The sequence below is a fragment of the Rhinoraja longicauda genome, chromosome 27 (genome assembly GCF_053455715.1).
Source record: "Rhinoraja longicauda isolate Sanriku21f chromosome 27, sRhiLon1.1, whole genome shotgun sequence".
NCBI classification, from domain to species: domain Eukaryota; kingdom Metazoa; phylum Chordata; class Chondrichthyes; order Rajiformes; family Arhynchobatidae; genus Rhinoraja; species Rhinoraja longicauda.
The window spans coordinates 23,588,001-23,614,000 of NC_135979.1; the positions used below are offsets into that span (position 1 = coordinate 23,588,001).

The following is a 26,000-nucleotide window of genomic DNA, read 5'->3' on the forward strand; positions in this document are numbered from 1 at the left end:
GGGCTGGGGGGCGAGGGGGCTGGGGGGCGAGGGGGCTGGGGGGCGAGGGGGCTGGGGGGCGAGGGGGCTGGGGGGCGAGGGGGCTGGGGGGCGAGGGGGCTGGGGGGCGAGGGGGCTGGGGGGCGAGGGGGCTGGGGGGCGAGGGGCTGGGGGCGAGGGGGCTGGGGGGCGAGGGGGTTGGGGGGCGAGGGGTTGGGGGGCGAGGGGGTTGGGGGGCGAGGGGGTTGGGGGGCGAGGGGGTTGGGGGGCGAGGGGGTTGGGGGGCGAGGGGGTTGGGGGGCGAGGGGGTTGGGGGGCGAGGGGGTTGGGGGGCGAGGGGTTGGGGGGCGAGGGGGTTGGGGGGCGAGGGGGTTGGGGGGCGAGGGGGTTGGGGGGCGAGGGGGTTGGGGGGCGAGGGGGTTGGGGGGCGAGGGGGTTGGGGGGCGAGGGGGTTGGGGGGCGAGGGGGTTGGGGGGCGAGGGGGTTGGGGGGCGAGGGGGTTGGGGGGCGAGGGGGTTGGGGGCGAGGGGGTTGGGGGGCGAGGGGGTTGGGGGGCGAGGGGGTTGGGGGGCGAGGGGGTTGGGGGGCGAGGGGGTTGGGGGGCGAGGGGGTTGGGGGGCGAGGGGGTTGGGGGGCGAGGGGGTTGGGGGGCGAGGGGGTTGGGGGGCGAGGGGGTTGGGGGGCGAGGGGGTTGGGGGGCGAGGGGGTTGGGGGGCGAGGGGGTTGGGGGGCGAGGGGGTTGGGGGGCGAGGGGGTTGGGGGGCGGGGGGGTTGGGGGGCGGGGGGGTTGGGGGGGGGGGGCGGGGGGGTTGGGGGGCGGGGGGGTTGGGGGGCGGGGGGGTTGGGGGGCGAGGGGCTGGGGGGCGAGGGGCTGGGGGGCGAGGGGCTTGGGGGCGAGGGGCTTGGGGGCAAGGGGCTTGGGGGCTAGGGGGCGAGGGGCTGGGGGGGCGAGGGGCTGGGGGGCGAGGGGCTTGGGGGCGAGGGGCTTGGGGGCGAGGGGCTTGGGGGCTAGGGGGCGAGGGGCATGAACAGCTAAACCTGATGCCCACCATTAACCGGTGGAGTTAGCGTTTGCCCAGCCTGAACCTTGCCATGCACTTTGACCCAAGAATCCAGCAGAGAGGCTGCAAAGGTCAGAGGGTGGTAGTCACAGACAGACAGCGCACAAGTGATTGTGCGGTGCGAGTGTCTACCTGAAACGTTAACGAATTGCTCCTGGTGTCGTGATTTCCTTGCATCGTCGTGGATACGTGGGCACGGAACATCTGGAAAAGGAAGGTCCATCAGTCATGAGCAGTGCCGTAACTGGCACGTGGGGAAGCACAGAGTCCCTGCACGTCTCAATGTGCATCGTTAAGTACATTTGAAATTGAAGAAACAATGACAATTTCAATTTATCTACAAAAGGCAACAAGCTGCTGCCACACAGCGACAGAGACACCTGGTTCGATCTTGATCTCGGGTGCTGTGTGTGCGTGTTTAGCATGTTCTCCCTGTGACCACGCGGGATATCTCCGGGTGCTCCAGTTTCCTCCCACATCCCAAAGACATGCCGGTTTGCCCCTCCCCAGTAATAAACACAGCCCCTCTCCGGCCATAACGTTCCAGGGCAAGACTTGAAACCATGGACCACGTCTCGAGCTCAGGAGTCAGCTCTCTGGGGTAGGCATTGAAGGTCAGACAGTAAACCCGACAGGTAGCTCATGGTCCACAGGCAGCAGGTCATTGGGGCAAGGGGGAATCATCAAAGTTGAGGGACCTTTGCAGTTCCCCCCTCACATAGGGCTATTCATTAAAAAAAACTCTACTTTGACTCGTCATTAAAATAGAACAGAATAGAAGAGCACAGGAACAAGCCCTTCGGCCAACAATGTCTGTGCCGAACATGATGTTAATTAAACTGACCTCAGTTAAACAGATCTCATCTGCCTGCACATGATCCATATCCCTCCTATCCCAGTGCTTTCATGTGCCTATCCAAAAGCCTCTGAAACACCACTATGGCATTTGCCTCCACCACCACCCTGGAAAGGTGTTCATTCAAAAAGCTTTGACTCAAGTTGTTGTGTCCATTCAAAACAGATTGACTGGATTTTAAGGGGATCCAGGGCTAGTGTAGGACCATGGACCAAGGCAGAGATTAGCCACGGTCCCCGTGGATGTTTGACTGACTTGAAGAGCTGAAGGGCCTCCTGCGTTACGTTCCCAAGCACCGATGTCGGAGCTACAACACAAGCCGGGACTGATCACTGCTCGGAGATGGTGCAGTGGACAGAGACTGTTTAGTTTTGTTTAGAGATACAGTGCGGAAACAGACCCTTCAACCCACTGAGCCCGCGCCGACCAGCGACCCCCACACACTGGCACTATCCTACACACTTACAATTATACCACGCCAATTAGCCTGCAAACAGAGTTTGGGAGGAAACCGGAAATCCCGGAGAAAACCCACGCAAGTCACGGGGAAAACGTACAAACTCCGTACGCACAGCATCCGTAGTCAGGATCGAACCCAGGTCCATGGGTAAGGCAGCAACTCTACCGCTGTGCCACCGTGCTGCCCAACTGGTCAGCGTTCACTTTCCACCTCACACCCGGTGAACAGTGCCCGGTGCAGATGATGGAAGGGCTCTGGTGCTGGGAACTGTTTGCCGGGGGGAGGTGGGGGGGGGGACATGCTGGGAGGGAAGGGGATACCTGGAGACCAGCCCGAGGGTGTCCCGCCCGACTGTTGCGGTACAAGCCTTACCTCTGCCCCTTGCCGGTGCCTCCGTGCTGGACTGCTCCGCTGTGACAGACGCCCACAGGATGGCAAACCAAAGTGTCCACATGTCTGCACCAATGCCCCTCACCAACGCTCAAACATCACCTGGAAGAGAACATCACTGTCAGCCCCAGGTCACCATCATCCCCCAGACACTGCCCCAAAGCATACACCCCCTCACCCCCACATCCTCACTTGCTCTCCCAGTTTTTCCATAAGGGGCCACCCGTACCTTATCTTTACTGTCTTTATTCCCAGGACAAACAAGTTGAAGTAGAACAAAGATATGTAGGTTTGTAAGTTAATTGGCTTCTGTAAATTGACCTCAATGTACACATTGAAATAGTGAGTGGGAGATCACTTGCCGGCCTGAACCTGGGAAACAAAGGGCCTGTTTCCATGCTCTATCTCTAAAGTAAACTAAAATGAACATGGAACAGTGCAGCACAGTGCCCTGTGGCCCACAATGTCTATGCCAAACATGATGCTAAGTTGCATTGATCGCCTCTGCTTGCACCTGATCCATATCCTTCCATTCCCAGCATATCCAAGTGCCTGTCTAAAGCCCTTCTAAATGCCACTCGCATATTTAAAAACTCTGAAACAACACTACCAAAATGTTTCCACTCTATATCCTTCATGTAGGACACTTGGTTTCTGTTCCATGAATGACCCACATTCTCCAAGCCATCTGCATAACTGAGAGAGGTGAAACATTCACCATCGTCTTTGACCAGAAGGACTGAGTCAATAATCAAGACTATCCCAGCTGTGGAGCTGGGCTCCAGAACTAGCTGAGTGCGAGCCAGAACAGTCCAGGACAATCACAATACTGGTAAAATGGAAAATTGCCCAGTGACGGCTGTTCTCAGGCCAATTCCAATCTGGCTGAGGAAGCGGAGGGGAAGCATCATCGACAGTGCAGTCCACAGCACGGACTGATCAATACCTTGCTCACCCAGGTGTGGTTTTGCCAGGGCTCACTCTGCTCCAGATCTCACCACTGCCTTGGTCCACATATGGGCCACAGAGAAGGAGTCCAGAGGTGACAGTGACTGTTTGACACAAAGGCAACACTTGACCGAGTATGGTAGTAAAGGACCCTGATAAAACTGAAGTCGTTGAGCACCATGGAGATAGGACTTCAGTGGTTGGACTTGGATCTCCCGCAACGAAAGATGGCTGTTGGAGGCGTGGACATACACTAGGAGCTCCTCAGGACTGGGTCCCAATTCAACCACCTTGAGCTGCATCCATAGCCTTCCTTCCATAATATTCGCTAATGGTTGCCCAACCTTCCAGTCCCAATCCTCAGTGAATGAGGGAACCCCACACCTGCAGCAAGACCTGCTCAACGTCCCGATCTATACTGGGATGTGACAAGTAACAATCGGATCACAGAAGTATCAGCAACGACACTGAAACACTGGCCACCTGCACTCACATTCAATGGCATTTCTATTGCCAAATCCCTCATCATCAATATCTCTGGAGTCGTCTGCCACCACAACTACCCCCTGGCAGCGCATTCCGGGCACCCACCACTCTGTGTAAAAATATTGTCCTGTACATCTCTGTTAAACTTTGCCCATCTCATCTTAAAACTATGCCCCCACAATTAAAATGTGGACTACGGAAATGACAGAGACCCTGCATTTGGAAAAAATAAGATTTGCCTTAATCGACAAACCCGAGTTATTTTTTAAAATATGGTCTCCATTTATTGAATTTTTAGAAAAGTAAATGGGTTTGGCACAGGACTAAAATAAAAAATTTAAATTAAAAGTTGAAACTTGAGTTAGGGGTTGGATGTACAACTGTGGTTATTGTCTCCCGGATCTACTCCCTTTAATTTTTATAGTTAGATCCTTTTTTTTTTTTTTTTAACCCTCTTATTCTCTCTCCCCAAGTTTATAGTTTTTTTTTTTTTTTACTTTCTCTCTTCAAAATTTTAAAAATTGAAGCTATGTAAGAACTCTGTAACAAATGTGTTTTTTAATTTCTATTTGTACATATGCTTTTCAAAAATTTTAAAAAAAACAACAAAAAAAAAAACTATGCCCTCTAATCTTTGACAATTCCACCCTGTGGTAAACGTTCTGACTGTTTACCCTATCAATGCATCTCATAATTGTACATACATAGTTGTATATACTTCGATCAGTCTCTGATGCTTCAGAGAAAGCTAGTACACATTTCCTTGTAAAAATACCCCCTAATCCAGGCAGCATTCTGGTAAACCTCCTCTACACTCTTACCAAGGACTCCACATCCTCCCAGTAATAGGGGAACCAGAACTTCATTATATATTCCACATGCCACCTAACCAAAGTCCTGTAAAGCTGCATCGAGACTTCCTGACTCCTATACCCAATGCCCCAACCGATGAAGGCAACCATACTATATGCCTTTTAAACCACTATGTTCTTTAACATAGAACCAGTGTGAATGGGTGATCAGCATGGACTCAGTGGGCTGAAGGGCCTGCTTCCATGCCGTCTTTCAATTAAAAAATAACTTAATTGTGGCCCCATTTTTTTTTTTTTTAGAGATACAGCACGGAAACAGGCCCTTCGGCCCACCAGGTCCGCGCCGACCAGCGATCCCCACACACTAACACTCTCCTACACCCACTGGGGACAATTTCTACATTTACCCAGCCAATTAACCTACAAACCTGCACGTCTTTGGAGTGTGGGAGGAAACCGAAGATCTCGGAGAAAACCCACGCAGGTCACGGGGAGAACGTGCAAACTCCGTGCAGACAGTACCCGTAGTCGGGATCAACCCGGGTCTCTGGCGCTGCATTCGCTGTAAGGCAGCAACTGTACCGCTGCGCCACCGTGACCGCCCTTTCATCTCTTGCTGCGACTGAGTGACCCTCACAGTCTAATCAGCCTCATCAACAATGGCCATGAACAAAAGAGTCCTTGTACTGGGCCACCCACACCAAAGCAATGGTCAAGAAAACACACCAATGCCTCGACCTTCCTAGAAGGCTTGGGAAGCTCGGCATGTCCCCTACAACTCTCACCAACTTCTGCAGATGCGTCGTGGAAAACAATTCATCGGGATGCATCACCGCATGCTTTGGGATCAGCTCCATCCAAGGCCGCACGAAATTGCAGTAAATTGTGGACGCAGCTCAGACCATCACATAAACCAACCTCTCTTCCATTGACTCCATTTACACCACGCTGCTTCCGCAAGGCCACCAGCATAACTAAGGCCGAGTCTCACCCAGATCCCTCCCATCTACCCTCTCCCATCAAGAAAGAAGTACAGCGGTGTGAAAACACACACCTCCAGATTCAGAGACAGTTTCTTCCCAGTTGCTATCAGGTAACTGAACCATCCTACCAACATCTAGAGAGTGGTCCTGAGCTACTATCTACCTCATTGGAGACCTTCAGACTATCTTTAATTGGAATTTACTGGACTTTATCTGCACTAAACATTATTCCTTTTATCATGTATTTGTACACTGTAGACAGCTCGATTGTAATCATGTATCGTATGTCCTTCACAAAATGCTGGAGTAACTCAGTAGGTCAGGTAGCAACTCAGGAGAGAAGGAATGGGTGATGTTTCGGGTCGAGACCCTTCTTCAGACATGAATAGTATGTCCGGTGACTTCAGCACGCAACAAAAAACTTTTCACTGTACCTCAGTACAGGTGACAATAAACTAAACTAAACTAAAACTGTGCTGAACTGTGCTTTGGGAAGTGGCCAGTGGCATGGGGTCTTGTGGATACACTGTAACTGCTCTGAGTCTCAGTCACAGTTGTATCTTCAAGCCGTCCCTCGTCAGGCCCGTCAAGGGGCTGGTGCTTCACTCCAAGCTGTGGCCTTGGAGCAGAGTGAGGGGGCCGGAGTGGGATCCACAGACACTTGTACAGGAGGGGCAGGAGTTGACAGATGGAGCAAATGGGCCAGGGGTACACGAGGGAGAACACTCCACTTACTCAGGGCTTCGGTTTTCCCCGGCAATAGACTCCAGGTTTCCAGCTCCATCCCGCTGCTCCTGCTCCGGTGTCAGCAGAGATTCCCAGGAGTCAGTGGCGACTTAGCACTTTTCCAGGGAAACTTTGATTCCATTACCAGCCAATTGGTCCCACACCATGGTAAAATGCTCTGCTTGCATTTCATAAGAGGTGGTTTATTTAAGCCCAAAATAAATCTTCCCTCCTGAGAGAGTTGGAAATGCAAAGAAGCCAACCATTCTCACGGTGGTCTGCGGCAGACCCACACTGAGGTAGCCAGCTCCTTGGAGATGTTCAAAGCCTGGCTGGCGTCAGGTCCTGGCTTGCAGACAGTTGGCATTTCTCCTGGGATGCACCTCAGCGAGACCATCAATGGTGAGCTCGCGATAGAGAGATGAAGCACTTCCAGACCAACCCGAGTCAAACATCGAGGAGCCGACCTCTGGCGGATCAGCTCCAAATAACAGCGGCCAACGTTGCTTTCTTTGGCTCCCAAAGTTGCCAACTTCGGATTACTTCAAAAGCAAACATGAAGCAGGAAAGGAGTGGGGTTTTATGGAATGGGGGTGGGGGGAGAAATAAAGGAAGGGTGAGAAAGAAAATAAGGTGGGAGATGGAATGAGAGGCAGGAAAAGGATGGGAGAAAGGGGGGGGGAAGAACAAGGAGTGGGAAAGGTGAAAGGGTGGGGGACAGATACTGGGGTGATGAGAGGAAGGTATGGGAGGGAGGTGAGGTGATGGCGCCAGTAAGTCCTAGTGCACACAGATCGAGTGGGTCTCAGTTTTAAATGTCAGACCTTGGTTTGACACTAAATGAACTTCCATTCACTATACAAAAGAACAAAGTGCAGGAGGAACTCAGTGGGTCAGGCAGCATCTGTGGAGGGAATAGACAGGTAACGTTTTGGGTCGGGATCATTCTTCTGACGGATGGAGCAGGGGGTGTGAAAGATGGAAAAGAGAGGTGGAGGGGGTGGGACAAAGACTAGCGAGTGATAGGTGGATACAGGTGAGTGGGTGTGATTGGCAGATGGGTAGAGTAAGTGACAAAGGCTGGAGGTGAAAAGCAGACAAAATGGTGTCAGATAAGGAGAAGAAAAATGAAATGTAAAGCCAGATGTGGGCGGAAGGGGTTGGGGAGATAGGGCACAGGGGTGGGATAGTGGGAGAAATGGGTGCACAATTGTTTGGGTTAATTGCAGAGAAGAGAAGGAGTTAGGGGTAAGTTAGAGAATAAAGAAGGGTAATACTCAAAACGTTATCCAGCCATTCTCTTTACAGATGCTGCCCGACCTGCTGAGTGCCCAGTTATTTTAAGCCATACTGTCTGGCATTTTGCCTCTAGTACAGATACTACTGTAAGTCGTAAGCATCAGGGCAGGCAACTAGAACATAGAACAGTACAGCACAGCAACAGGTCGTTCGGCCCACAATGTCTGGGCTAAACATGATGCCAAGATAAACTAACCTCCTGACCCTGCTCGTGATCCATGTCCCTCCATGCCCTGCATACACATGTGCCTATCTAAAAGCATCTTACGTGCCACTATCGTATCTCCCTCTACCACCACCCTTGGCAGTGTGTTCCAGGCACCCACCACTCTCTGTAAAAAGCTTTGTCCCTCTCACCTTAATCTTTGCCCTCTAGGCCTTGACATTTCCACCCTTGGAGAAAGATACTGCACAGAGGCTGGTTTGGCCATGAGTATTGTGTGCAGTTCACGTTGCTCTGTTACTGGAAAGCTGTGGAGGCTTTGGAAGGGATGCAGAAGTGGTTTACCTGAATAAGGCCTGGATTAGAGGGTATTAGCTATAAGAAGAGGTTGACAAACTTGGATTGTTTTCTCTGCAACATTGAAAGTTATGGGGAGACCTGATAGAAGTATATAACATTATGAGGCGCGTAGCATATACAGTCAAAACACTTATTCCAAGGATGGAAATGTTAAAGATTAGAAGGCATAGCTTTATGGTGAGAGGGGCAAAGTTTAAAGGGGATGTGCAGGGCAGGGTTTTGTTTAAACGCAGTATCATGGTACCTGGAACATGCAACTAATCTCCGCCTGTACGTACGTGATGCACATCCCTTCATTCCCTATCCATGTCGAGTGGTAGTGGAGGCAGATATGAGAGTGATGTTTAAGTGGCTTTTAGAGAGGCACATGGATGTGCTGGGAATGGAGGAATCAGGGTCACGTGCAGGCAGAGGAGATCAGTTTAACTTGGCATCATGTTCAGCACAGGGCCTGCTCCTGTTTTGTACAGTTCTATGTTCTATATAAGCCCACCCAGTATCTGCTGCACACTGCGGCCCAAACAGAATCCCCCTTTAGTAACACTCGCAAATCAAAGCAGGCGTCACGTGAAGAGAAAACTCTCCCCAACGCCCAGCGACAAACAGCACTTGGTTTGGGTTCTGCAGCTCACAGAAATGAGAACTTTCACAACAACTGGTTCTCGCGTTCCAATTCCTCATTATTCCCGGGGCTTTTTCCAATTGAACTCTATTAGTTCCGATGCTCGAGTGTTAGTTAACTTTTATTCATAGCAGATGGTTTTCCTTTGCCTCCATGACCTCGGCCTCGCATCTTCTAAGAGGGCTGGGACCCCACTCTGGGGCCGGTGAGTACACTGCCAGGCAGAGGGCTCTGGTAAACATTCAGCCGTAAACCTCCCCGAATGTGAGCCTGCCCAGCAAAACTGGGGGGGGACACAAGCGGTGAATGGGCTGCAGGGAGATGAGTGGGGAACAGCATACAACTCAGCTGAGTACAGCAATGAAACAGGCCCTTCGGCCCACAATGTCCATGCCAAACATGATGCCATGTTAAACTAATCTCCTCTACCTGCACGTTATCCATATCCCTCCATTCCATGCCTAGCCATGTGTCTAAAAGTTTCTAAAACATCACTACTGTATCTGTTTCCACTACTCTCTGGGAAAAACCCTTACCCCACACATCTCCATTAAACATTGCCCCTCTCACCTTAAAGCTATGCCCTTTAGTCTCTGGCATCACCACCCCTGGAAAAGAGATGTAATGCTGAGGCTTTATAAGGTGCTGCTCAGACTGGATTTGGAGTGTTGTGAGCAATTTTGGGCCCTCTATCCGAGGATGTGCTGGCACTGGAGAGGGACCACAGGACGTTTACAAGACTGAGTGAGTTAACAAATGAGGAGGGTTTGATCACGCTGGGCCTCTACTCGCTGGGGTTCAAAAGGAAGAGGGGGGACCTCCTTATTTGAAAATTACCGAATAGTGAAAGGCCTGAAGAAGGGTCTCGACCCGAAACGTCACCCATTCCTTCTCTCCTGAGATGCTGCCTGACCTGCTGAGTTACTCCAGCATTTTGTGAATAAATACCTTCGATTTGTACCAGCATCTGCAGTTAACTTCTTATACTAGATAGAGTGGATCTGGAGAGGATGTTTCTACTAGTGGGAGAGTCTTGGACCAGAGGTCATAGCCTCAGAATAAAAGTATGTTGTTTGGGAAGGAGATGAGGAGGAATTTCTTTAATCAAAGGGTAGTGAATCTGTGGAATTCATTGCCACAGAAGGCGGTGGTGGCCAAGTCAGTGGATATGTTTAAGGCAGAGATATAGATTCTCGATTAGTGGGGGTGTCAGGGGAAACGGGGAGATGACAGGAGAGCGGGGTTAAGAGGGAAAGATAGATCAGCCATGATTGAATGGCGGAGTAGACTCGATGGAGCGAATGGCATCATTCTGCTTCTATCACTAATGAACTTATGACCTAATGAGAAAAGTTCCAATTGTCTAGCCTATCTATGTCTGTCATCATTTATTATACTTGATTAGGTCTCTCCTCAGCCTCCGGTGTTCCAGAGAAAACAATCCAAGTTTGTCCAACTTCTTGTAGCTATTCCCCTCTAATCCAGAGAGCACTCTGGTAACCCTCTTCTGCACCCCTTCAGAGCCAGCATAGACTCGTTGGGCCTCTTTAGTGTTAAGGGAATAAGAGAAATATGGCAAACTAACCAGAAACACTCAGCAGAAGAACAAAACAAGGCTGTGGGAAGTGCTGACCTGGATTTTGCAGGAGGGAAGAGATTTTTTTCTTCCCAGCCGAGTCATAGGACACCAAGGCAAGAGAACGGGAGCAAGCAACACCGAGGGAGAGCTGCCGCGACTCTCAGATCAGGCGTGAAGCCAAGTTCTGGCAGCCGTCCACTGGGCAGTCAACGTCTCCTGGACACAATCACCAGAGAGAGCAGAGAGAGCTCCCAGTTTATCCTGGCTGTTACTGTCCATGGTCAATTATCTGGTCATTCCTGTAAGAAGGAACTGCAGATGCTGGTTTAAACCGAAGATAGACACAAAATGCTGGAGTAACTCAGTGGGACAGGCAGCATCTCTGGAGAGAAGGAACAGGTGACGTTTCGGGTCGAGACCCTTTTTCAGACTGATGTTTCGGGTCAAGACCCTTCTTCAGACTGGACTGAAGAAGGGTCTTGACCCGAAACGTCACCCATTCCTTCTATCCAAAGATGCTGCCTGTCCCGCTGAGTTCTGTGACTCCAGCATTTTGTGTCTATCTGGTCATTTCTAATTGCTTCACAAAGGGAATTAGAGATGGGGAGAGGCAAGGGCTACGGGGTAAGATCAAGGAGATGGGCCACTGGTGTGCAGCAGGTTCAGAGGCATCTCTCATGCCCTGAAGACTTTGTCCTGAAATGGCTTCACTGGATGTGGGAGCTTATTCGGTGCAGACTGTTCACCACACTTTCCTCAGTGCAACAGTGGTTGATGTTTTTTTTTATCTGTGAAAGGCCTAGGAGCATTCTGTGGTTGTGGTAAACTGAAAACAAGTCTCATCTCGCTCTGCCCTGGGCTACAAAGTAATTTCCATTGAATGATTGTGTTGTGAAAATATTTGAGTAGCTGGATTCAATCAATGAAAGACTTACTGTTTTGCCAACTAATAAAACCAGGATATCATCAAGAGTCAGGTTCAAGATCATCAGCAGGGAACCACACGTCAAAGTGGCCTCATTCTCTGGGACAGAGTGATCGATGGTCAGCACGGACTCTGTGGGCTGAAGGGCCTGTTTCCAGGATGTATGTCTAAAACTGAAAAAACTAAAACCAGGCTATCAAGTTCAAGGTTTAGATTTTAGAAATACAGCATGGAAACAGGCACTTCATCCCAACATGTCCACACCGACCAGTAACCATCCCATGCACTAACACCATCCAACACATGATGGACAATTTTGTAATTTTGACCAAAGCCAATTAACCTACAAACCTGTACATCTTTGGAGTGTGTGAGGAAACCAGAGCACCGAGAGAAAAACCACGCAGTCACAGGGAGAACGTACAGACTTTGTATAGACTGCACCCGTAGTCAGGATTGAACCCAGGTCTCTGGCGCTGTAAGGCAGCAACTCTACCGCTGCGCCACCGTGCCGCCCTTGAAGTCCATCAGCAGGAGACCGGGTGTCATATTGACCAATGGTCTCTGGGACAGGGGTCAAGTGGAAATCTTACATCAGGTCATTAGGGAATGCGGAGCAGGAAGCCAATGAGTTTCCTCGCGGGATTGTTGGGACAGTTTTCCCTTCCAACCTTTCCAGTGATTTGAAACCAGATCGGACTCCACAAATTTACAATGGACCCAGTAGGCAAGCACAATTTTTACCCTGGGCGTATCTGTGAGATCACAGATACCAATCAGCAGTTTATTATAAGATACCCGCCCCGAGCAACAATTCATAGCTGCTCAGAGAGTGGTACGAAAACACAGCCTCGGGTATTGGCAAGAGCACTATCGAGTGACGTTTCATTCTGCAATCACTGGAACACAAGAGTAAACACTGACACACTCCCAGGGACTTAGCTTCAGGGACACCCAGTAAAATGAACACACTTTCACATCCCCTTGTGCAATCCTGTGCACTCTCTGAACCCTTCACCATTGCTGCAAACTAGCCGACACACTCTGAGTCATCGACTCACTCTGAACAATCACACGTGTAGACAATGCCTCGGGCTATGTCAGCACAAGTGACTGAGCACAAGGACTGAATCTGCAGAAGTGCATGTATTGCAAGGATTCCCATTGTGAGGGGAGATGCAGACATCGTTGCGAGTACTTTCTTTAGTATCCTGGTCAAGGTGGACATGTTGCATTTTTAAGGCTATGATGTCTGAAATTCTGGACATTATTAGAGATGTGCAAGTTTAGTTTAGTTTAGAGATGCAGCGTGGAAACAGGCCCTTCGGCCCACCAATTCCGCGCCGACCATCGATCCCAGCACACCAACACCATAAAATGTTCAGCACAAGAGCTTACAGAATAGGAAAGCATGGGTAGAACGGTCAACGTGGTGAAGGTAACGCGAAGGTCACATCAGGAGAAGCAATAAATAGATTTAGGAAGTGTTTAGATTGCAAGTTATAACTAGCTGGAGTAAAGATAAATTTAATCCATTTGTCAGACAAGTGGGACAATGGTAAATTCACACATGCAGGTAACAGCAGTAATCACGAGTCTGTGCGCCTCCCTCTGCAATTGGATCTTGACTTCCTCATCCACACACCGCAGTCTGCTCGAATTGGCAGAAATACCTCTCCCTCATTAACAATCATTAATTAACACTACCCTACACGAGGGACAACTTACAATATTACCAAGCCAATTAATCTACAAACCTGCACATCGTTGGAGTGTGGGAGGAAACCGAAGAAATCAGAGAAAACCCGCACGGTCACGGGGAGAACGTACAAACTCCGTACAGACAGCATCTGCAGTCGGGATCAAACCTAGGTCACTGGTGCTGTAAGCGCTGTAAGGCAGCAACTCTACCGCTGCGCCACCGTGCCGCCCAGTCCTCACCAAAATCTTGGTAAGATTTTAGAGTCCATTATAAAAGACGAGGTTTCTGAGCACTTAGAAGCACACGATAAAATAGGCCAAAGTCACAACATGGTTTTGTGAAAGGGAGATCTTGCCTGACGAACCTGTTGGAATTCTTTGAGGAAGTAAATAGCAGGATAGACAAAGGAGGGTCAGTGGCTGTGGTTTACCTGGATTTTCAGAAGGCCTTTGATAAGGTGATAAGGTCAAGTCAAGTCAAGTCAATTTTATTTGTATAGCACATTTAAAAACAACCCACGTGCTGCACATCTGATTAGGAAAAAAAAAAGAGACATACAGTGGCAGGCAGCCAAACACAACGGCGCGGCCATCTTGAACAAAATGTTTAACTAAAGCAGAATGGTGTGAGATAAGGTGAGACTGTTAAAGAAGATGAGAGCCCATGATATCAGAGGGAAGATACTAGCATGGGTAGCAGGTTAGCTGGAGCAGAAGGCAAGGTGGCAATTAGAAAGTGGCAGTGGAAAGCTGTTTTTTTCTGGTCTGCTGCCAGTGACGGGAGGAGTTCCGCAGGGGTCGGTGCTGGGGCCGCTACTCTTCACGATTTCAATGATTTGAATGAGGGGATTGAAGGCTTCGTGGCCAAGTTTGCAGATGATACAAAGATAGGTGGAGGGGCAGGTAGTGCAAAGAAAGCAGAGACTCTGCAGAAGGACTTGGACAGGTTGGGAGAGTGGACTGAGAAGTGGCTGATGGAATACAGCATAACAAAGTGTGGAGTCATGCATTTTATTAGCAGGAAAAAAGGCATAGACTATTTTCTAAATGGGGAGAGAATTCAGAAGTCGGAGGTGCAAAGGAACTTGGGAGTGTTGGTGCAGGATTCCCAAAATGTTACTTTGCAAGTTGAATCAGTAGTAAGGAAGGCAAATACAATGCTAACATTTATTTTGAGAGGGCTACAATACAAAATCAGGGATGTAACGGTGAGGCTTTATAAGCTATTGTGAGCAGTTTTGGACCCATATCTGAGGAAGGATGTGCTGGCATTGGAGATGGTCCAAAGGAGGTTTACGAGAATGAGCCTTGGAATGACTGGGTTAACATATTGTGAGCATTTGAAGGCACTGGGCCTATATTCACTGGAGTTTAGAAGGTTGAGGGGGAACCTCATTGAAACGTACCGAATAGTGGAAGGCCTGAATAGAGTGAAAGTAGAGAGGACGTTTCTGCTAGCGGGAGAAAGCCTCAGAATAACAGAAAGTAGCTTTAGAAAGGAGATGAGAGGGAATTTCTTTGGTCAGAGGGTGGTGAATCTGTGGAACTCATTCCCACAGAAGGTTGTGGGGGCCAAGGCAATGCATGTTTTTAAGGCGTAGATTGACAGATTCGTGATTCGTACGGGTGTCAGGTATTATGGGGTGATGGCAGGAGAATGGGGTTGAGGGAAAGATAGATCAGCCATGATTGAATGGCAGGATACACTTGATGGGCCGAATAACCTTATTCTGCACCTACAACTTATGACACTGACTGACCCGCTGAGTTACTCCAGCACTTTGTGTCCGCTCTGGTATTTTTCTCTTTGCACTACCGGTTGTACTTGTGTTGGGGTCGATTATATTCGTGTATAGTGTCATCTGGTTTGACTGGATAACTCGCAAACCGAAAGATTTTCACTGTCTGTCAGTACACGTGACAATAATAAGCCAATACTAAAGTCTCGGGGTCTCAAACTGCACAGGGACCCAGTCTGTGGCACATTTTAACGAAGTCCTGTCAAAAGTCCTTGAAAAGGCAATTCTAAACCAATTAGTGCCCTACCTGCACCAAAACACCATCCTGGAATGTTTCCAGTCAGGTTTCAGAGCCCACCACAGCACAGAGTCTGCCTTGTTGAAGGTACACAACGACCTGCTTCTCGCCATCGACACCGGCGACTGTGCAATCCTGCTCCTTCTCGACCTCAGCGCAGCGTTCGATACAGTGGACCACACCATCCTTATTGACCATCTCCGGTACGCGGTTGGCATTGATGGCACTGCCCTGAGCTGGTTCGCTTCATACCTCAAAGATAGGAGTTTCGCCATCAACATAGGCAGTTATTCCTCTGCTCCAGCTAGCCTCTCCTGCGGAGTTCCACAAGGCTCCATCCTAGGCCCCATTCTCTTCTCTCTATACATGCTCCCCCTTGGCCAAATCATTCAAAGGCACGGCATTTCTTTCCACTGCTATGCCGATGACACTCAGCTTTACCTCCCCCTGAAACCCAACAACCAGTCAAATTTAAACAGCCTCTTACACTGCCTTGAGGACATAAAATGTTGGATGGCACAGAACTTCCTCCAATTAAATGAGAGCAAGTCTGAGGTCATCCTATTCGCCCCCCCCCCCCCCCCCCCCCGCCCCCCCCCCCCCCCCCCCGGACTCCATCAAATTGATAACAGGCAGTCTTGGAAGTCTATCCTGCCTAGTCAAACCGCATGTCAAAAACCTCGGCATGATATTTGACTCTGCATTAAAATTTGATAAGCAAGTCAACGCTGTGGTAAAAGCCAGCTTCTTCCAACTTCGAACCATAGCTAAAATCAAACCTTTCCTCCAATTCGACGACACAGAAAAAATCATTCACGCTTTCATTTCCTCCCGCCTAGACTACTGCAACTCCCTATACACTGGGATCAGCCAATCATCCCTGTCCCGCCTGCAACTGGTCCAAAACGCCGCAGCGAGACTCCTGACGGGTACCCGTAAAAGGGACCACATCACCCCGATTCTGGCCTCTCTCCACTGGCTCCCTGTACGGTACAGAATCAACTTCAAGCTCCTCCTATTCACGTATAAAGCCCTAAATGGACACTCCCCCCCCCCCCCCCCCACATCAAAAATGTTCTAACCCCCCTCTCTAACTCCAGGTCCCTCAGGTCAGCCGACTTGGGGCTACTCATATCATATCATATCATATATATACAGCCGGAAACAGGCCTTTTCGGCCCACCAAGTCCGTGCCGCCCAGTGATCCCCGTACATTAACACTATCCTACACCCACTAGGGACAATTTTTACATTTACCCAGCCAATTAACCTACATACTCACTATCCCTCGGTCTAGGCTTAAGCTCAGGGGTGACCGCGCTTTTGCGGTTGCAGCTCCTAGACTGTGGAACAGCATCCCTCTCCCCATCAGAACTGCCCCCTCCATCGACTCCTTTAAGTCCAGGCTCAAAACCTATTTCTACTCCCTAGCGTTTGAGGCTCATTGAGGAGGCGCTGTGAACTGTTTGCGTGCTACTGTACGTTTCATTTTTTTTCCATTGGAACCTAATCAGATGTACAGCACTTTGGTCAACGTGGGTTGTTTTTAAATGTGCTATACAAATAAAATTGACTTGACTTGATTCTACCCTGCTGCTCAAACATTCTTACTTCAAATAGATCATTCTCTTCGGAAAGTCTCTGCTGAATCTGTATCCACCTCTTTATAGACAATAGACAATAGGTGCAGGAGGAGCCATTCGGCCCTTCGAGCCAGCACCGCCATTCAATGTGATCATGGCTGATCATTCTCAATCAGTACCCCGTCCCCATACCCCCTGACTCCGCTATCCTTAAGAGCTCTATCCAGCTCTCTCTTGAATGCATTCAGAGAATTGGCCTCCACTGCCTTCTGAGGCAGAGAATTCCACAGATTTACAATTCTCTGACTGAAAAAGTTTTTCCTCATCTCAGTTCTAAATGGCCTACCCCTTATTCTTAAACTGTGGCCCCTTGTTCTGGACTCCCCCAACATTGGGAACATGTTTCCTGCCTCTAACGTGTCCAACCCCTTAATAATCTTATACGTTTCGATAAGATTTCCAGAAGTCCCATCAGCTCAGACCATATCCAAAGCATTCCTCAATCACCCTTCTTATATCCGGGGCTTCTAATTACCAACCTCCTGTCAGTGCAAGGAACTGCAGATGCTGGTTCACAAAAAAGAGACACATAAAGCTTGGAGTAAGGCAGCAGGTCTGCCAGCATCTCTGGAGAACAAGGATAGGTGATGTTTGGGTCGACACCCAGCACATGCAGTTCCTTGTTTCCATATTTTTTACTGATCCACTCTAAAATCCCCTAGAGGCAATCCTACTTTGTAGATGTTCTCCTCCTATGACCCTCTCCCACTGCTTTCCCTCTTTGATTCTTGCTGATCTCCTAATCTACGACCATGTTCTGACCTAGACTCGCTACCACAGAGATGCTGCTTGACATGTTGAGTTACTCCAGCACTTTGTGTCTTTTTTTTTTAAAGGAGAATGCTGCTTAGAGGGTATAAGCTACCAGGAGAGTTCATAAGTTCTAGGAGTAGAATTATGCCATTCGGCCCATCAAGTCCACTCTGCCGGGTGGACAAACGTGGATGATTTTCTCTACAGTGTTGAAGGATGAGGGGGAACCTGGTAGAAGTATATGAAGTTATCAGAGGCATAGATAGGGTAGATAGTCAGAACCTCTTCCCCTGGGTGGTAAGGTCAAAGTCTAGAGGCCATAGGTTTAAGGTGAGAGGGGGAATTTTTAAGGAGTTGTGCAGGGCAAGTTCTTTACAGAGAGTGGTGGGTGGCTGGAACAGGCTACTATGGGGGAGGCAGATACATTAGTGGCATTTAAGAGGCTTATAGAGAGCCACATGGATATGCAGGGGGTGGAGGGATATGGATCAAGACCAGGCAGAGGAGATTGGTTTAACTTGGCATCATGTTTGGATCAGACTTGGTGGACTGACATGACTGTTCCTGTGCTGTACTGCTCTAGGTTCTAGTTCCGGAGAAGAAGTGCAAGGTCTGCAATGAGGTGGGTTGGAAGAGCAGATGACATCCAAGCTTATGGAAGAACCATTCTGCGGTCCGTAAATGGAGGGGAAGAAGCTGTTCCTGAGTCTGGTGGAACGTGATTTCCCACATTCCCTGGGACCTCCCAATGTCCAAACCCTGGGACACACCAGGGGAGCCCAGCACGGTCACCTGCTGCCAACTCATCGACTAGTAGCTGCCACTGAGAGACACTGGGCAGCTCAACAAACCAACCTACCCTACACCCTCACCACCTCGCACTGTAACACGCTCTCTCCTAAACTCTTCCACAGCTCTGCCAGACATGGGGGGACGGGACAGGGTGGGGGGGGGACAAGGGACAGGGTGGGGGGGACAAGTATCAGGGATAAGGTGTAGACATGATTGCAACCCCCTCCTCGCTCCCAGCTCAGGCCTATGGCCAGAACTGACCCCTGAAAAACGGGGGGGGGGGGGAGGGATTCCTGCCTCCAACCCCCCCCCCCCCAAGCCCCCCAGCCCTATCCTATACCCTCCAGCTCCCCCCTCCCTTAACCTCCAGCCACTTCTCTCACCTTCTGCCCCCTCCCCATCGCCAGCCACTGTATCCCCACCTCGACCCCCTGCCCCCTGCCCCTCTCGGGGCTCCGTGCATGAAAGGGAGGGGTCTCTCCCACCACCCAGGGCGTGGGTCAGGGGTGTGCCAACTCACCTGGGGTGGGGTGGGGTGGGGTGCGGGCCAGAGTTGCCCCAGGCTGGGCTGGGCTGGGCTGGGCTCTCTGTGGCCGGCGGCTCACTCCCTGCACCGTCCCGTTACACCACGGTCTGGCTGGCCGTGTTCCGAGCTGTCTCTCTCTCTCTCTCTCTCTCTCTCTCTCCCGGCCGGCCGCTCGGTCCGTCAGGCTGTGCTGGGCGCGGTGCTGGGACGTGCAGGAACGCCGAGCCGCTCCCGATCCAAGAGCAGAGCGAACGTGGATAGAGTTGGACGGTCTCCACGGGGCTGGAGCTGGAGCTGGAGCCGGCAGCAGAGCGCAGGCACTGACTGACGAGAGGGGGCAAGTCCCAACTCACATCTGGTATCAAGATCGACTTGGCGCAATGATTTTCAAAAATGCGGGATGGGAGGGGAGGGGAGGGGAGGGGAGGGAGGGAGGGGGAGGGGAGGGGAGGGGAAGGGAGGGGAGGGGTGGGGAGGGGAGGGGAAGGGTGGGGAGGGGAGGGAGGGAAGGGAGGGGAGGGGTGGGGAGGGGTGGGCTGAGTGCAATGCTGAATTAGCGGTGGTCTTCACTGCCCATCCACACCCTGGTGACTGGCCCATCCACACTTGGTGTCACCACGCCATCCCTGACCTCCTCGCCCTGTGGGTCTTTGCAAAGTTCGCCAGCTGTTTCTGATCAGGTGCTGACGAATCCTAAAGTAACAGTCCGCTTGCGTTCATTGTCACGTGCGCCGAGGTACAGTGAGGAGCTGCTGTTGCGTGTTAACCAGTCCCCAGCAGAGAGGCGATGCATGATTGCAATCGATCCACTTACAGCGTTATAGACACATCATGGTAAGGGAATAACGCCTCGTGCAAGGTAAAGCCAGCACAGTCCGACCAAGGACATTCAGAGGGACAGGACATCAGAGGTAGATAGTAGTTCAGCACTGCTCTCTGGTTGTGGCACCATAGACAATACACAATAGGTGCAGGAGTAGGCCATTCGGCCCTTCGAGCCAGCACCGCCATTCAATGTGATCATGGCTGATCATCCACAATCAGTACCCCGTTACTGCCCTCTCCCCATACCCCCTGACTCCGCTATCATTAAGAGCTGTATCTAACTCTCTCTTGAATGCATCCAGAGAATTGGCCTCCACTGCCTTCTGAGGCAGAGAATTCCACATATTTACAACTCTCTGAGTGAAAAAGTTTTTCCTCGTCTCCGTTCTAAATGGCCTACCCTTTTATTCTTAAACTGTGGCCCCTGGTTCTGGACTCCCGCAACATTGGGAACATGTTTCCTGCCTCTAGCGTGTCCAACCCCCTTAATAATAACGATGATTCAGTTGCCTGAAAACAGCTGGGTAGAAACTGTCCTCGAATGTGGTGGTGTGCGTTTTCAGGCTTCTGTACCTTTTGCCCGATGGGAGAGGTCAGTGTTGAACCTGGGTCTCTGGCGCTGTGAGGTAGTCGCTCGACCCGCTGCGTCACTGTGCCGATTCTAAAGCCAATATCCAAAAAGCTGCCAATGTTCCTGCTGTGTTTCCTTTCGCACGGATTATCCACCATTTCCAAGCAGCCCCCATTGAAGAATCATTCAGTGCACAGTGACTTCGAGTCATAGTTTCATGCAGCACGGAAACAGGCCCCTTCAGCCCAACTTTCCCAGGCTGACCGTGATGCTCCACTTACATTCACATGCAACATCTCCAGGTTTGTGGACAACACAAAGCCTAGCGGAGGGTAAGCCTTGAGGAGGGTGCAGAGACACCCCTGTTAGACTTCAGACTATAGAGATACAGTGCGGTAACAGGCCCTTCAGCCTGCCGACTCCACACTGATCACCCCATACACTAGCACTATCCCACACACTAGGAACAATTTACAATTTACCGAAGCCAATTAACCTACAAACCTGTACGTCTTTGGAGTGCGGGAGGAAACAGGAGCACCCGGAGAAAACCCATGTGGTCACGGGGAGAACTTACAAACTCCTTACAGACAGCACCCATAGTCAGGATGGAACCTGGGTCTCTGGCACTGTAAGGCAACAGCTCTGCCCTTTACCTGTGCATCATGGATGGTTTGATTTTATTCATGTATAGATTTTGCTTTGGATGTATAGCACGCAGACAAAAGCTTTTCACTGTACTTCAGTCAAGTCAAGTCAAGTCAATTTTATTTGTATAGCACATTTAAAAACAACCCACGTTGACCAAAGTGCTGTACATCTGATTAGGTTCCAATGGAAAAAAAATGAAACATACAAACATACAAACAGTTCACAGTTGAGTACATGTGACAATAAAAAACTAGACTAAACAGAGTTGTTCGGACATATTGAGGGACTGGGCTGATCTTAGATGGATGCAGAGAATGTGGATAAATGAGCTGTTACCCACAGTGGTGCCAATTACAGGAAGGCCAATTGTTACCTGAATGGTGAAAGACTGGGGAAGGGGGTGACAATGCAACAACTCTGTTTAGTTGTGTCTAGTTTTTTTATTATTGCCACATGTCCTGTATGTGATTGTGCAGTCAGAGCACAGTTAACTCAGTTAAGCAGGCTGGTGGCATGTGGGCATTCAGAGCGAGAGAATGTGAAATAGGCTACCAGGAATGTCTTGCTGCAGTTGGACAGGGCCGTGGTGAGGCAGCAGTTCAAGTGGAATGTGCAGTTGTGGTCTCCTTACCTGAGGAATGATGTTCTTGCTACGGAGGGACTTGAGTGAAGGTTCACCAGACTGATTCCTGGAATGCCAGGACCCATGCATGGAGAGAGGTTTGGGATTAGATGATGAAACTGGATTTTTTTAGTGCAGAATGTAGTTGAGGCCAAATCAGTAAATATATTCAAGAGGAAGTGCTATATAGTTATCATTGCTGGGGAGATAGTAGGATATGTAGAGAAAGTAGAAATGGGGCACTAAATCTGGCTGATTAACCCTGGCCATATTGAACGTCGGAACAGGTTTGAAGGGCCAAATGGCCTCCTTTTTCTATGTGTCCTAATTCCTGAAGAGTGAACTCATGATTCTGTCCCAGTCTCTGGAAATGGTGTCTTTACTTTCAAATCAGAACAGGACAGGTTTAGAAGGATATGGACCAGACCCGGGTAAATGGAACTATCTTAGATGGGGCATCTTGGTTGGCATGAATGAGTTGAGCCAAAGGGCCTGTTATATGACTTTATTTGTTGCTTCTGGATTGGCTTTATGTGGCGTGTTGGAGATACCGCTTCAGCCAGCTTGGCCTGAGCGATGACTACTGGCACTAGCAGTCTGTTCGTCTTTTTTCCTTTTTTTTGTTGTGTGTCGGTGTTGGGATGGTTTTTGGTTTTTTTTGGTTGTGTATGTGTGGGGGGTGTGTGTGGGTGTGGGGGGGGGGAAACCTTTCTCTTTTAGGTCTCTTCCTCACGGCGCGGGGTGCGGCTCGGCCGCGGGGCCTTCCATCGCCCGGTGCGGCTCGGCCGCTGGACTTAACATCGTCCGGTGCGGCTCGGCCGCTGGACTTAACAGTGCCCGGTGCGGCTCGGCCGCGGGGCGCAACATCGCCCGGTGCGGCTCGGCCGCTGGACTTAACAGTGCCCGGGCCGCGGGACTTTACATCGCCTGGCGCGGCTCGGCCGCGGGACTTTTCATCGCTGGTGCGGCTCGGCCGCTGGACTTAACATCGCCCGGTGCGGCTCGGCCGCGGGGCCTAACATCGCTGGTGCGGCTCGGCCGCTGGACTTAGCGGTGCCCGGTGCGGCTCGGCCGCGGGGCCTAGCATCGCACGGCGCGGCGCGGCCACGGGACTTAGCTGCGCACGGCTCGGTCGCGGGGCCTTCCATCGCCCGGCGCGGCCGCGGGATGTTTCAGCGCCCGGTGCGGCTCGGCCGCGGGGACTTCCATCCCCTTGTGGGGACTGTGCGGGTCGGTCGGGGACGAGCTGTCTGTCCGTGGGCATGGGGAAGAGAGTGGAAGTTTAGTTGCCTCCATCACAGTGAGTGGGTGTTTGGAGTCACTGTGATGGACATTTGTGTTGGGGTCATGTGTCTTGTGTTCTTTTTTGTGTATGACTGCTATGTAATTTCGTTCGGTACCTTGGTACCGAATGACAAATAAAGCTCTGTTGTTGAACTGTAAACCAGAGCTGATTCCTCCTCTGAAAGCCCATGATTGGATATGGAGCTGAGGCAGGTCTTCAGGAATGGAACGAACTGGCGGGCCAGCGAGAGGTTGCCAAGTGGGCCCTGTTCCAGCCTGGTCCCTTCAGTACTTGCCTGAAGGGGATGGTTGAGCTGCTGGTGTCCTGTGATCAACCGACAGTGAGGGCTGGACAATGGGTTGTCAGGGACGGTCACTACTGATACCAGATATCCCACATCGTCACAGCGTTGAGGCAGGTGTGACCATACGATGGTGGGCTGGAAACTGCGGGGGCTGCCAATCTGGAGATCAGGGCCTTCACACACAGAGTGGTGGGTGCATGGGGTAGTGATGGAGGCAGATACGCTAGTGATATTTAAGAGGCTTTTAGATAGCACATAGATATGCAGGGAATAGAGGGATATGGATTACATGCAGGTAGAGGAAACTAGTTTAATTTGGCTTCATGGTCAGCACAGACGTTGTGGGCCGAAGGGCCTGTTCCTGTGCTGTGCTGTTCCAGATTCCCTGTTGAACAGTGGCGCAGAGCAGAGCTGAGCATCGAGACTAAAAGGAAATTATGTCAGATATCACTGGATTGGAAAACATGACTGGCTTTTAGGTTACTGAGAGGCACATGTTTCTAATTTACAGGGGGAAACATTTGGGCTGTACTTAGCTCTGGAGGCACAGAAATAAAAATCAGGCTCCTGTCTCTCAGCATAGACTCTCTCAAGCTTCTCAGTGAAACAAGACACAAAAGGACTTTTAAAGATCGGGAGTGGAACAGCCCTGTGAGATCTTGGTCTCTGTGTGACACTTGATGGAAATAAATGGGATTTCCAGCGAACAGCAAGACCATAACAGACACTGTCGCTGGAGCTTCACATTCCACTGCCGGGGAACGTCGGTTTGAATTCCAGCTGCAAGGCTTCATTTATCATCGCTCCTGCCTCGGGAAACCCTCTCACCTCCTCTGATATACCAGGGCATGATGTGTGAGTGGATGAGCGTGTGTGGACCTGTGCCCTGTGGGAGAAGGAAACCGCTCATGTGTTAGCAGTAGGTCGTGGAGACCGAGGTACACAATGGTACAGAGATTGGTACAGAGGGTGTGCTTCACTGCTGGGCAAGACACACGTTGGATATTACATTAAAGCAAGGCCTCCAAAAGCTTACAGATGCTGCAAATTTGAAATTGCAGCAGGAAGTTAGGGATAGGGGCAGCCAGCAGATCAGACAGCATCTGTGGAGGGAGATCCGGACAGCTCAGGAATCGGAACAAAAAATTATAAGCAGACATAAGGAACTGCAGATGCTGGAATATTGAACAAATCACAGAGTGCTGGAGGAACTCAATAGGTCAGGCAGCATCTGTGGAATGAATGGACAAGCAACGTTTCGGATCGGGACCCTTTTCAGACTAAGACTTAGGAAATTGGCAAAATGAGCGACAGTGATTTGGGGGAAGTACTTCCTCGTGGTGAATGGTTTTATCTGGAGTGCTTTGCTGCTGGAGGTTAGGCTGACTTTCTAAAGGAAATTAGATCTGTACATATAATAAATGAAACTGGATGAATGTGGGAAAGATGAGGGGGGGGAGGGAGGGGGGGGAAGAGAGGGGGGGGAAGGGGGGGAGGGGGGGAAAGGGGGGGAAGGGGGGGGAGGCAAAGCTTTGGTGTGTACAGGGAGGGCCAACACACACCCGAAGAGCTATGGACTCTTCCAAAGCTGCTGCAGTTCCGTGACCCACTCTTTGATTATTTTTAACTCTTTCCGTAACCGCTAATGGATCACTCTTTTCATACAGTTTTATTGCTGAATAAATTGTAGATTGGTTGGGAAATATGGAATTCCTTTCCTACCTACAAGCAGAGAGGCTTGTACTGACAGACCACTGTTTCACGGTACCTCAGTACACGTGACAATAAACTAAACTGAAAAAGATAAACTGAAATACCATGGAGATCACTTTTCTTAGAAAGTATTATTTTGTTACGTGGCAAGATCTAAAACAGCTTGTTCCTAGTGCATCGAACAATGTATCCTTCCCAAGAAACTCTCCCATATGCATTCCTTAAACTCTTCCCCTCCACTACTTTCCCCAGTCTGATTTCACCAGTCGATCTACAACATAAAGCTCCCATTATTATTGTATTTGCTTTCCCCCACTCATTCCTCGACTAAAGTGTTGTCCAACAGTGTCGCTGCTTTTGCAGTGTACAACTACGCCTTCATGTTTTTTTGTTGGGGTTAGAGTCATACAGCATGGAAACAGACAACTCGTCCCACCCAGTCTGTGCTGGCCCATCAACCACCCATCTACACCAACCCTACATGTTACTCTCCCCACATTCTCATTATCTCCCTTATGATTCTGCCCCTCACTACACACCAGGGGCAATTTACAGAGGGCCAATTAACCAACAAACTCGCATGTCTTTGGGATGTGGGACGAAAGTGGAGCACCCAGTGGAAACACATGCGGTCAGAGGGAGAACGTGCAAACTCCACAAAGAAAGCACCCGAGGTCAGAATCGAACCCGGGACTTTGGCGTGTGAGGCAGTAGTTCCACCAGCTGTGCCTTGGCACCAGGGTGATGGGATGATGATTCAAGGGAGGGCAAAGTTGTGAATTTAAAGGACGAGGTCGAGAGAGGAAGACGCGGTGAGTTCAAAGGTCCATCTGTGAATAAGTTCAAACCAGGGGAACATGGAACAGGTGGAAGCCAATAGGTCTTCATCTGGTGACAAGGGAACTAATGCCGCATCTAGTGGTATGTG

General features: G+C 50.4%; 1 long non-coding RNA gene across 1 annotated transcript; it reads right to left on the reverse strand.

The window, feature by feature from the left end:
• Nucleotides 1-1,171: 1,171 nt before the first annotated feature.
• LOC144606904 (uncharacterized) lies at nt 1,172-19,397 on the reverse strand. Its single transcript, XR_013549000.1, has 3 exons — nt 19,096-19,397; nt 2,729-2,848; nt 1,172-1,244 (listed from the first exon to the last, which is right to left on the reverse strand). It is a non-coding gene; the product is annotated as an uncharacterized LOC144606904 (long non-coding RNA).
• Nucleotides 19,398-26,000: the final 6,603 nt, after the last annotated feature.